At 37.8% G+C, this 13,691-nt stretch overlaps 1 protein-coding gene across 1 annotated transcript in view; it reads left to right on the forward strand.

Moving 5' to 3' along the window:
- Positions 1–13,691, forward strand: part of IL1RAPL2 (interleukin 1 receptor accessory protein like 2) — a 1,155,228-nt gene that overhangs the window by 113,881 nt on the left and 1,027,656 nt on the right. The window lies entirely within an intron of this gene.

A 13,691-nucleotide genomic window follows, 5' to 3' on the forward strand; every position in this document is an offset into this window, starting at 1 on the left:
TGCATATATATATATATATATATATATATATATATATATATATACATATACACACACACATACATACACACATATATATACACACATATACATACATACACACACAATGGAATATTAGACAAAAAAGAATGAAATCTTGCAAATGGATTAGAGAATATTATGCTAAGCGAAGTCAGAGAAAGAAAAATACCATATGTTTTCACTCATATGTGGAATTTAAGTAACAAAACAAGTAAGCAATGTGGGGGTAAAGAGAGAGAGGGATAAACCAAGAAACAGACTTAACTATAGAGAACAAACTGATGGTTAACAGAAGGGAGGTGGGTGGGAATATGGGTGAAATAGGTGATGGGGATTAAGAAGTGTACTTGTGATGAGAACTGGGTGTTGTATGGAAGTGCTGAATTACTAAATTCTACACCTGAAACTATATACACTACAGTGTATACAAACTAACTGAAATTTAGATAAAAACATAAAAAAGAAGGTGCATTAGATAAATGAATGTCCTTATAGAATTGTCCAAATAAGTATTTACTATTTACTATCTATCTAGCATAAATACTCCACATTATCTTGATAAATACAGAGGGTTAATTTTTCTTAGTATGGGTTAATTGTACAACTACAAATAGTTCCAGTTGGTAATGTCTTCTGAGTGCATAATACAAATTTTAAGTCTTTGTAAACTATATGAAGTCTTACAGTGGTATACAATGTGACATTAGTCTATGACTAATGTCAGAAAGACATAGATATACACTAATGACATAGACATAGACATAGACATAGACTAATGTCTATGGCTAATGTCAGAAAGTTCTTTCCTCAGAACGTAATGGTAACAAAAAGTTTTGGAAAATATTTAGGTTACAAATGTAACTTCTGGTCTGCAAAATTTACATGTACTCCTCCTTCCTATTTATCCCCGCTTTATTCTAGTTCTCTACATTAAAACATATTCAACTCGTCCTTTAAAACTTGGTTCAAATGCCCTATGTACCCTCAGTACTTCTAGACACAGTTCATACAGACATTTGCTTTTGCTGACATATTTTCCGTAACTGGTCTTAAATCCTATCATGTATGTTTATTTTGTCACATTATATAGACTGAAATGTCCTCATGATGTCAGGAAGTACCTTTGTAAACAGAAGGTGAGCAGTAAATGATGTTGACTACCTTTAAAGAACACAAACATCTGCTTGTTGTATTAAAGACTCAGAATTCCTAATGAATACACATTTCCTTAATCACAAAGACATGTCAGGAAGAAAGGGAAGAAAGCACTTATAGCTTTTATAACAAAAACATAAAACAAGAATAAAACAAAACAAAAGCAAAACCTTCACTATTTGGTTTTCTCCAGGCTCACCCTGATTGCTTCAAACTGAATGATTAAGGTTTATCCAAGAGTATTTTGTAAATAAAGGGTAAAGTTATCCTACATTAATTTCTTCTGAAGAATATATGGAGATTTCAATGTGTTTAATTCCTACTTGAAGTTGCCTTAATGCTTTATACGCTATATACTTGCTTTTGTGGTCAGGCAGAGGAGTGGCCAAGGAACTGCATGTGTGTGTGGTCTTCTCTGGTATCACTGAACCCCTTCTGTGAGATTTGTGAGACTCCTGATTTATTAGCAAAAGTTTTCATGAGAGTTTGTCTATAAAAGAGAAAAAGAAAAGCCTTGGAATTGAAGCAAGGGATTACAAGCTCAGTGTTTGCTTGAGCTTATAAATTATGAAGGAAGGTTGACAGGTCTGAGTTTGGTATGATGGAGAAGTATTTTAGAAGATCAATAAAATTTATAGGCATTTAATAGAAAACATATGGGCAAGTGTTCTCTAACTCTAGAAGCTTTGGGGGTAATGTCCTGGTGATCATAGTTCTCCTGTGCCATCCCTGGTCCCACCTGCGTCCAAAGATTTTACCCAATTTTTTTTTCTAGTTCCAAGGAAGGTAGCATATCCTGGAAATGTCCTAAGCAGTTAGTTTTCCTGTGGCTCACTCTTGCTCTCTTAAGACTACTTTAAACCGAGGTATGCAATACTGTCTTTTGAGCATGTAGGTATACCAATCAATCCATTATCCATAGGACAGGGATTTGTATAGTTTATCTGTGTGAACAGCTGGGTATTTTTGACCTTCTACCCTTTCTCTCCTGGACTCCTTTGACCAGTAAAGCTTTATGCCTTGTCCTGTGCTCATAGCTCTTTGTATGTTTCCTTTACCACAGAATGTGTTCCAGGTTAGGTTACTTGGTAAAATATTTTTTTATGAAACTAATAATAATATTGTTAGTTGTGTATATGGTTGTTTCCCTCACCAAACTGTAAACTAAGTACAGGATCATATCTTATCCTCTTCTGTATCACCAACATCTAACAAAATGTAAGTGATTTATAAGTGTTCTATGAATGAATGAGCCTGAATTGTGGCCCAGGACCAAAGGACCAAGGTAAAGATAATTGCACTAATCAAAATAGTAGTAGTTTACTTTTATTGAGCACTTACTGTGTACCAGACATTGTGTTGAGCACTGAAATGAATCATATCACTTAATCTTCACAACTACCCTATGAGGAGTTATCCACATTTATAAATAAGAATACTAAGCTCAGAGCAGTTAATTTATTTGCCCAAAGTCACACACCTAGTAAGTGTTAGAGTAAGGATTCAAACCAAGTTCCATAAGCCTCTAAACTTCCACTACTATGCTGCCTGCTACAATGTTAACCTTGTAAGATGCAGATAAGCTTGGCTTCCTGGTGGGGAGTTCAGAGTGACTTCAGGTTTCTGGGCCCAATCTAGTTCCTATTAGAACAGACTTTAATCCAAATTATCTCATAAATCTGGGGAATTATGGTGACATCAAATTTTCTTCCAGAAGGGGCAGAGACTACTCATAGTTTGGGATGAAGATGCTAGTGTTGGAAGAGAATTCTGTGGCATTGTTGTATTTGGTTCAAACAGTTTCTTTATAATTCTCCATTATTGGACTCTGTGCTTCTCCTCTGACTTATTTTCCTGATGTCAGGGATACAGATCACCAACAATGGGTCCCATGTGTTCCTGGCAGAGGAAATATCATTTATGAAGGTCTTGATGTGGGAAGGAGCTTGGTTATTCGAGGAGTAAAAGAGTGGCCAGTGTGGCTGGAGCATATGGACTGAGTGGCAGAGAAACATGATGAGCCTGAGAGGAGGATTACCTAAATCAGAACCTCCATAGAACTCGACTGTGAGTGTGGTGAGACAGTGTTATGAGTGAAGAAACAATAGTAGGTGAAATTCTCTTCTACTTTCAGTGAGGGAATCCCCTTGAATATACTGAAGATGGCCCTTTGTTGAACTCCCTGCTATGATGGATTGTGTTCTAAGGAAATTCTAGAGTGCAGGCAAACCTTTAATTATACTCAGAATATGTTCCTTAAGAATATGGTATCCATGAAAAATTCAGGAGTAGGGACTCAGCCAAGATTATACAGATAAATATATAGATAGCTATAGACGTAGATATAAATACAGATAATTAAATGAAATGAGATTAAACTCAACATACTCTAATAGAATTAGTAGGTATGTTGAAACCTTTTAGTCACTAATTACAACTTAATGAAATAACAACTTAATTCCCAAACCTACTCCTTTCCTTTTGGATCTATAATTTACATAACAAATTATTCATCTAACGGTTAATCTTCTGCCTCCCTGGTTAGGCTCTAATGATATAGCCCGAGGTTTGGAGAAAATGATTCTTGAAATACTCCAGGATTCCTGAAACTCAGGGGGTCTCAAGCAGCTGGACCTCCTTACTTTTCTGGGGGTGGTGGGAAGGTCTCTACATTTTGTAGTTTTCTCCACAGAAGTGGTAGAGTTGGAGAAAGAGGTGGCCTAGGAAATGACCTGGCAACAAAAGCAAGGAAATTAAATTTACTAAATGCCTATCATGAGCCAAGCATCTTACATTTGTTATCTCCTTTAATAACAAATTAATTAGCACAGCTTTAATTAGCACAACTGTTTGAGGTAGGTGCTATTAATTACCACTTTAGTGATGAGAAGAATGAGACTCACATAAGTTAGGTGACTTGTCTAAGACCATACAGCTAGATAAGTTATGGAGCAGGGAATCAAATACTGTGCAATTCTGTCTGCTTACAAACTGTGCCCTTCCAGCTTTCTCTATGCCTGCGTCCTGGTCTTCCTAACAGCTGGCTTCTCCGTACATCTCAGGTTTTCACCAGAGAATGGCTCCTTTATTTGGAAATCAGGGCCTAATAGACAGGAAGACCCACATATGTATGATTTGTTGGCCATCTAGCATTTCTAGTTGGAGAATATGAAAATATCACTGTTGAATAAACAAATTTATTTCTGCATGTTCCACCCCACACCTCCCACTGTCCCTGTTTTCTGCCTGACAAGACCACATGATAACCTCCCCCTTCATTTCTCTCTAGGTATAGGAAATTGACCCCCCAAAATTATTTTCGGGTGCTGAACTCAGGATTAATGGTGTATCACGGGCTGAAAATAAAGTACTTTAATCAGGTTTCTTGACACCTGAGAACCCTAGGTAGATTGGAGGGAAGAGGGAAGTCTTTTTTGAATATGGATGCTTAGGGGCAGTTCAAGCCTATATAAAATATAGCAGTAAGGGCTACTTTTGGCAGCCTAAGTCCAGAATAAAGGCTGTAGACCCTTTTGGGTAGGGAGAGGGAATTCCACTAAGGATAAGAATTTTTTGAAGGCGTGGCTTATGTCTTTTTTTTTTTTTATCTCCTGCACCTAACACAGTCACTAACTTACAGTAGGTGCTCACTAAATGTTTATTAAACATTCAAGTGTAAAATTCTAAAAAAAAATATGAATACTTGAAAAAAAACACCTTTAGCCCACCAGGCAAGGCAGAGCCCCCGAGTCTGGCTTGCAAAAGCGGAGGGGACAGACTGCGTGAGTTCTGACAGCCAGCAAGACTTAACATCTGGAATGTTATAAGTCAACAGCTCTGCTCAGAGAGCAGGAGGGCTAGAGGACAATGGGAAGAAGAGTTGTTGAGCCCCAGATGACAGAGCTCAGCTTGGCAGGGAACAAAGGCGCTTGCCAGCGCCATGTCCCTCGCCCATACCCCAGCCAAAATCCGAAAGGGAACCAGTTCCCATCAAGGAACTTGCTTGCACCGCGCAAACATCCAACACTGTGCTTCTGTGGATCCATCCATCCCATGGGTCTGCCTCCCTCCTGGTGCTGAAGGGCCCCTCCCACAGGGACCACCAAAGGTAAAGCGAGCTGAGTCTGCCCCTCCCACCCGTGTGCACCTTGCGGATCCACCCCAGCTAATACACCAGATCCCATAGACACACTACCACAAGCCTGGCAGTGTGCAAGTAGCCCAGACAGGGGCCACAACACTCCACAGTGAGTCCTGCCCCTGGGAGAGAAGAAGGTAAGGTACACACCAGTCTGACTGTGGCCCCACTGGTGGGCTGGGGGCAGACATCAGGTCTGACTGTGTGCCCACCCACCAACACAAGTTACTCCAGAGAGCTCAGAGGAAGAGCCCTGCAGTTCCGCGCCACTCCAGGGACTATCCGAGATGACGAAACAGAAGAATTCTCCTCAAAAGAACCTCCAGGAAGTAGTGACAGCTAACGAACTGATCAAAAACAATTTAAGCAATAAAACGGACCATGAATTTAAAATAATAGTTATAGAATTAATCGCTGGGCTTGAAAAAAGTATACAGGACAGGAGAGAATCTATAGCTACAGAGATCAAGGGACTAAGAAACAGGAGGAGCTAAAAATGCTATAAATGAGGTGCAAAATAAAATAGAGGCGACCACAGCTCGGATTGAAGAGGCAGAGGAGAAAATAGGTAAATTAGAATAAAAATTATGCAAAAAGAGAAAGCTGAGAAAAAGATTAAAAAATCCAGCAGTATGAGGGGAGAATTAGAGAACTAAGTGATGTGATGAAACACGATAATATCTGTATAATAGGGATTCCAGAGAAGGAAGAGAGAGAGAAAGGGGCTGAAGGTGTACTTGAACAAATCATAGCTGAGAAGTTCCCTGATCTGGGGAAGGAAAAAAGTCATTGAAATCCAAGAGGCACAGAGAACTGCCTTCAGACATAACTTCAATTGATCTTCTGCACGACATATCATAGTGAAACTGGCAAAATACAAGGGTAAACAGAAAATTCTGAAAGCAGCTAGGTATAAACACACTCTAACTTATAAATGGAGACTGATAAGACTAGTGATGGATCTATCTACTGAAACTTGGCAGGCCAGAAAGGAATGTCAGGAAATCTTCAATGTGATGAAAAGAAAAAATATGCAGCTGAGAATCCTTTATCCAGCAAGTCTGCCATTTAGAATAGAAGGGGAGATAAAGGTCTTCCCAAACAAAAACTGAAGGAATTCATCACCACTAAACCAGCCCTACAAGAGATCCTAAAGGGGATCCTGTGAGACAAAGTACCAGAGACATCACTACAAGCATGAAACCTATAGACATCACAATGAGTCTAAACCCATATCTTTCTATAATAACACTGAATGTAAATGGACTAAATGCTCCAACCAAAAGATATAGGGTATCAGAATGGATAAAAAATAAACAAAACAAAAACATCTATTTGTGGTCTACAAGAGACTCATTTTAGACCTGAGGACACCTTCAGATTGAAAGTGAGGGGATGGAGAGCAATCTATCATGCTACTGGAAGTTACAAGAAAGCTGGAGTAGCCATACTTATATCAGACAAACTATACTTAAATTAAAGGTTGTAAGAAGAGATGAAGAAGGGCATTATATAATAATTACAAGGTCTATCCATCAGGAAGAGCTAACAATTATAAATGTCTATGCACTGAATATGGAAGCCCCCAAATATATAAAACAATCACAAACATAAGCAACCTTATCGATAAGACTCTGGTCAATGCAAGGGCTTTAATACTCCACTTAAAACAATGGATAGATCATCCAGACACAGGACCAATAAAGAAACAAGGGCCCTGAATGATATATTGGATTAGATGGACTTGACAGATATATTTAGAACTCTGCATCCCAAAGCAACAGAATAGACTTTCTTCTCGAGTGCACATGGAACATTCTCCAAGATCACATACTGGCTCACAAAACAGCCCTTCATAAGTATACAAGAATTGAGATCATACCACGCATACTTTCAGACCACAATACTATGAAACTTGAAATCAACCACAGGAAAAAGTCTGGAAAACCTCCAAAAGCATGGAGGTTAAAGAACACCCTACTAAAGAATGAATGGATCAACCAGGAAATTAGAGAAGAAATTAAAAAATATATGGAACCAAATGAAAATGAAAATACAACAACCCAAACGCTTTGGGATGCAGCGAAGGCAGCCTGAGAGGAAAATACATTGCAATCCAAGCCTATCTCAAGAAACAAGAAAAATCCCAAATACAAAATCTAATGGCACACCTAAAGGAAGTAGAAGCAGAACAGCAAAGACAGCCTAAACCCAGCAGAAGAAGAGAAATAATAAAGATCAGAGCAGAAATAAACAATATACATCTAAAAAAAACTGTAGATCAGATCAATGAAACCAAGAGTTGGTTTTTTTTGAATAAAATAAACAAAAGTGATAAACCTGTAGCCAGGCTTCTCAAAAAGAAAAGGGAGATGACCCAAATAGACAAAATCATGAATGAAAATGGAATTATGACAACCAATCCCTCAGAAATATAAGCAATTTTCATAGAATACTATGAAAAATTATATGCCAACAAACTGGACAACTTGGAAGACATGGACGCATTCCTAAGCACCCACACACTTCCAAAACTCAAACAGGAAGAAATAGAAAACATGAACAGACCCATAACCAGCGAGGAAATTGAATCAGTTATCAAAAATCTCCCAACAAATAAGAGTCCAGGATCAGATGGATTCCCAGGGAAATTTTACCAGACATTTAAAGCAGAGATAATACCTATCCTTCTCAAGCTATTCCAAAAAATAAAAAGGGAAGGAAAACTTCCAGATTCATTCTATGAAGCCAGCATTACTTTGATTCCTAAGCCAGACAGAGACCCAGTAAAGAAAATAGAACTACAGGCCAATATCCCTCATGAATATGGATGCAAAAATTCTCAACAAGATACTATCAAATCGAATTCAATAGCATGTAAAAAGAATTATTCACCATGATCAAATGCGATTCATTCCTGGGATGCAGGGCTGGTTCAACATTCGCAAATCAATCAATAAGATACATCACATGAATAAAAGAAAAGAACCATATGATCCTGTCAATTGATGCAGAAAAAGTATCTGACAAAATTCAGCATCCTTTCTTAAAAACCCTCGAGAAAGTCGGGAGAGAAGGAAAATACTTAAACATCATAAAAGCCATTTATGAAAAGCCCACAGCTAACATCATCCTCAATGGGGAAAAACTGAGAGCTTTTTCCCTGAGATCAGGAACAAGACAGGGATGCCCACTCTCACCGCTGTTGTTTAACAGTGTTGGAAGTTCTAGCATCAGCAATCAGACAACAAAAGGAAATCAAAGGCATCAAAATTGGCAAGGATGAAGTCAAGCTTTCACGTTTTGCAGATGACATATTATACATGGAAAACCTGATAGATTCCACCAAAAGTCTGCTAGAACTGATAAATGAATTCAGCAAAGTTGCAGGATACAAAATCAGTGTACAGAAATCAGTAGCATTCTTATACACTAATAATGAAGCAACAGAAAGACAAAGAAACTGATCCCATTCACAATTGCACCAAGAAGCATAAAATACCTAGGAACAAACCTAACCAAAGATGTAAAAGATCTGTATGCTGAAAACTATAGAAAGCTTATGAAGGTAATTGAAGAAGATATAAAGAAATGGAAAAACATTCCGTGCTCATGGATTGGAAGAATAAATATTGTCAAAATGTCAATACTACCCAAAGCTATCTACACATTCAATGCAATCCCAATCAAAATTGCAACAGCATTCGTCTGGAAGCTAGAACAAGCACTCTTAAAATTTGTATGGAACCACAAAAGGCCCCGAACAGCCAAAGTAATTTTGAAGAAGAAGACCAAAGCAGGAGGCATCACAATCCCAGACTTTAGCCTCTACTACAAAGCTGTCATCATCAAGACAGCATGGTATTGGCACAAAAACAGACACAGAGACCAATGGAATAGAATAGAAACCCCAGAACTAGACCCACAAACGTATGGCCAACTCATCTTTGACAAAGCAGGAAAGAACATCCAATGGAAAAAAGACAGTCTCTTTAACAAATGGTGCTGGGAGAACTGGACAGCAACATGCAGAAAAATGGAATTAGACCACTTTCTTACACCATCCACAAAAACAACTCAAAATGGATAAAGGACCTGAATGCGAGACAGGAAACCATCAAAACCCTAGAGGAGAAAGCAGGAAAAAACCTCTGACCTCAGCCACAGCAATTTCTTACTTGACACCCCCAAAGGCAAGGGAATTAAAAGCAAAAATGAACTATTGGGACCTCATGAAGATAAAAAGCTTCTGCACAGCAAAGGAAACAATCAACAAAACTAAAAGGCAACCAACAGAATGGGAAAAGATATTTGCAAATGACATATTTGACAAAGGGCTAGTATCCAAAATCTATAAAGAGCTCACCAAACCTCACGCCTGAAAAACAAATAACCCAGTGAAGAAATGGGCAGAAGACATGAATAGACACTTCTCTAAAGAAGACATCCAGATGGCCAAAAGGCACATTAAAAGATGCTTAATGTCGCTTCTCCTCAGGGAAATACAAATCAAAACCACACTCAGATATCACCTCATGCCAGTCAGAGTGGCTAAAATGAACAAATCAGGAGACTATAGATGTTAGAGAGGATGTGGAGAAACAGGAACCCTCTTGCACTCTTGATGGGAATGCAAACTGGTGCAGGCACTCTGGAAAACAGTGTGGAGGTTCCTCAAAAAATTAAAAACAGATCTCCCCCATGACCCAGAAGTAGCACTGCTAGGAATTTGCCCAAGGGATACAGGAGTACTGATGCATAGGGGCACTTGTACCCCAATGTTTATAGCAGCACTCTCAACAATAGCCAAATGATGGAAAGAGCCTAAATGTCCATCAACTGATGAATGGAAAAAGAAATTGTGGTTTATATACACAATGGAATACTATGTGGCAATGACAACGAATGACATATGGCCTTTTGTAGCAACATGGATGGAACTGGAGAGTGTGATGCTAAGTGAAATAAGTCATACAGAGAGGGACAGATACCATATGTTTTCACTCTTATGTGGATCCTGAGAAACTTAACAGAAGTCCATGGGGGAGGCGAAGAAAAGAAAAAGAGGTTAGAGAGGGAGGGAGCCAAAGCATAAGAGACTCTAAAAACTGAGAACAAACTGAGGGTTTATGGGGGTAGGAGGGAGGGGAGGATTTGTGATGGGTTTTGAGGAGGGCACCTTTTGGGATCAGCACTGGGTGTTCTATGGAAACAAATTTGACAATAATTTTCATATTAAAAAAAGATAAAAATCATATTAAAATTAAAAAATTACACACACAAAACAAATCTAATAAATGATGCTTGATCTTAAAAAAATTAAAGAAACACCTTTTAGTTAATAATTTTAAAGTAATTCACAGTATAAGAACAAAGTCAAGGAAGTATAGTCGCCCTTTGGGGGAACTGCTATGATTAACAGGGATATTTGCAATAGTTCCAACCCTGTCATTAACTAGCTATGTGCCCATGGATAAGTCACTCAACTATTCTGTGCCCTAGTTGCCTCATCTGTAAAAAGCACAGTGTGGAATGTTTCTAAAATTCCTTTATTCATGTGAGTTCATTATTCAATGCACATAAAACAAATACCTAATATTTATTTAGGTCCTGACAGTTTATAAGGATTTATTTATATTATTTCAGTGAAGCTTCCCACGATGTTATGAAGTAAATATTATTATCTCGGTTTCACAGATGAAGAAACCAAGGCTAAGATTAAGGAAATAATTTATGCTACTGCTAAGTAAGTCTTTTGACTCAAATCCAGTCCTCTCTCCAGGTAGCACAGCTCCTTCCACATAGTAATTACCTGAGGTTAAATAATGCTTCCTAAGTGCTTGAAAAATCATTTGTCCCCTTAGGTCCTCAAACATCTCTCTTCCAATTGTATTTGATTGTTAATTTACTCAGCAAATTCGTTTCTAAATGTCAAATCAGCCGAAGTTGACATATTAGGAATTTCACATTCTGGAGGTCTTAATAAATGAGGCTTTCCTTTATTCTTTTGCAATGAGCCTTGGCTTTTTGGTGAAGAAAATGTATTTGCCCTACTGGAAGCTTCTGCAAATTATGAAGGGTTGTACCTTTTCGGTTATCTAGAAATGGAATCCATGCTCTAATTGAGTTGTCTCTACTATGGCTAACAATAGAAAAAGTACACCTGCCTTTGCTTTAATGTCGATTCATATTATTAGTGCAGATATGACATTATGAACAAAGAAACCTGTACATATACCCATTTAGAATATTTTGAAACTTATTTGATCCCATTACTTCCAGTGACTAGATAGCAAATCTACCGGACATTTTAACATATATTATGGTAAATCATATTCCCTTACAACTTCACCCCCCTTGGGAATGACTCCTCAAATGTACATGTTTCCCCAGGGCATGACACACTACCTAAGTTTTCATAATTTAACGAAGTATGAAGGGACTTCGGCAGATTTAGCTGCTGAACCTGTCTGATTTAACTGCTTGTAAATTTAATTAGTCGGGGGAGAAACAGGTTTGGAGAATATATCAAAATTAAATTAGCAAAGTGGAGTTGTTAGCCCACTCTTTGGGAGCAATCTATCAAAAGGGAAAGGATACTTGACACCTATGATCAACTAATTAAAGGCATTAGGTCCTGATGGGTGGTTTTTAATATTTACCACCCCTTCAAATATATTTGACCAGGAAACCTGGTATGAAAGAGTTCCAGTGGTAAGCATTATATAAATAAGTGTACAGAATGACTAATTGAGGTATAGGTAGAGGTGTTTCCTCACCCCCTCTTTTAATTGATTGAAAGAACCTGGCAGTAAATTTGTGATTCCTTTTAGAAATCAATTTAGATATGGCCAACAAGATTGTTTTATTGTAAACCAAATACTGCTTTATTAACTAATCTTGTTTATCATGAACAAAGGTGTTTATAGGTATTAACTGAGTATAATACCACTCATTCCAGAATTGGACTCCTAGTGTGCTAATGATATTTTTTAAACTTTTGAATGATGTTTAGAAGAACTAATATAACATGGAGTAAATAAACCAGGGAAAGTAAACATGGCATTAGGGTGTTCTTTCAAAGTAAATATGTTCTTTCTTTGATGCATAGCTTGACCTTAACTAGACTCATAATAGGCTTGCTATAAATGAACAGTTTCAAAGCTATTATTTTTAAGTGGATTTCATCCCACAATAGTGCAAACATGAACAATATTGTTTTGCTGCTTATAATCACTTGCCACCCTCCCACTATTAGGGCAAATGTTTATTGAGAAGCTTTTTAGTCTTTTATTCCTGAAAGAAAAGGAATATGACAGGTTTCATCATTGTAAGACAGCAGTCAAGAAAAAACGACTGGTGAGGAATAGTCTGGATTAGTGTTTTTTTCCACTCTCTGCTCTATAAATATCCTTTCTTGTTCTTTGATTTTGGCACAGTTACAGCTTCTTTCAACTTTGGCTTCCTCATCCATGAACTCCCTATCTAATTCAGTTTAACATTTCTATTTCTTTTTATCTGTTGGCATTCATGTCATCACACAATTGCTGATACCTTCCTTTGGTCTTTTTCTTTCTATCTGACTGTCTTTGGTTAACCTAGGTCTTGTAGTCCTTTTACCCTTGGGACTGATTCACCTTATTTGTCTCTTCTCATGTCTTTTGTTGAGTTGCCTGCCTTCTCAAATTTGCACTAGGACCCTTTGTTTGATGGCACTTCTTTCCAGCCTCTATCTCTGAAATGAGAAGACCATTTTATCTGTCAGGGGTCACTGACTCACAGAATAGAAAATGAATTGAGGGAAATATATTAATAAAAATTAAGCTAATTTTAAAATTAGAACAGAAACTTCAAAGTTTTATCTCTTAATATTAAGTACTTATTTACTAGATACTGCATCAGTTTGCTCCCTGCATAGTATATCCTATTGGGTTGCAGAATAGCTGAGAGGTGCAGTGATATTGGAAGCAAGGAAAACTGTAGAACACAGAGATTAAGGAATTGTTACCATCTGAGCAGGGAATTGGGAAGCATTGACCTTAAAATTACAACCAACCTCAATTATCCATAGGTTAATGGATATCCTCAACTCCATAGGTTATGGCAGATTTTCAAATCCAAGTTACTTTCTCTTTGGTATCTAGCACTTGCCTGGTCAGTCTTCCCAATTGGTGCATGCATAGGAAATACAAACTTATTTTAATACTTGCCTACCAAATTTAATTGAGAAGAAATGTCTGCTAATGAAAAAAAAATTAATTATCTTAAATGTTTATTATTTGTGAGAGAGAGGCAGAGACAGCAAGCGGGGGGGGGGGAGCAGAGAGAGAGAGGGAGACTCAGAAGCAGGCTCCAGGCTCCAAGCTGTCAGCACAGA

This window comes from Acinonyx jubatus, chromosome X (genome assembly GCF_027475565.1).
Source record: "Acinonyx jubatus isolate Ajub_Pintada_27869175 chromosome X, VMU_Ajub_asm_v1.0, whole genome shotgun sequence".
Lineage (NCBI taxonomy): Eukaryota > Metazoa > Chordata > Mammalia > Carnivora > Felidae > Acinonyx > Acinonyx jubatus.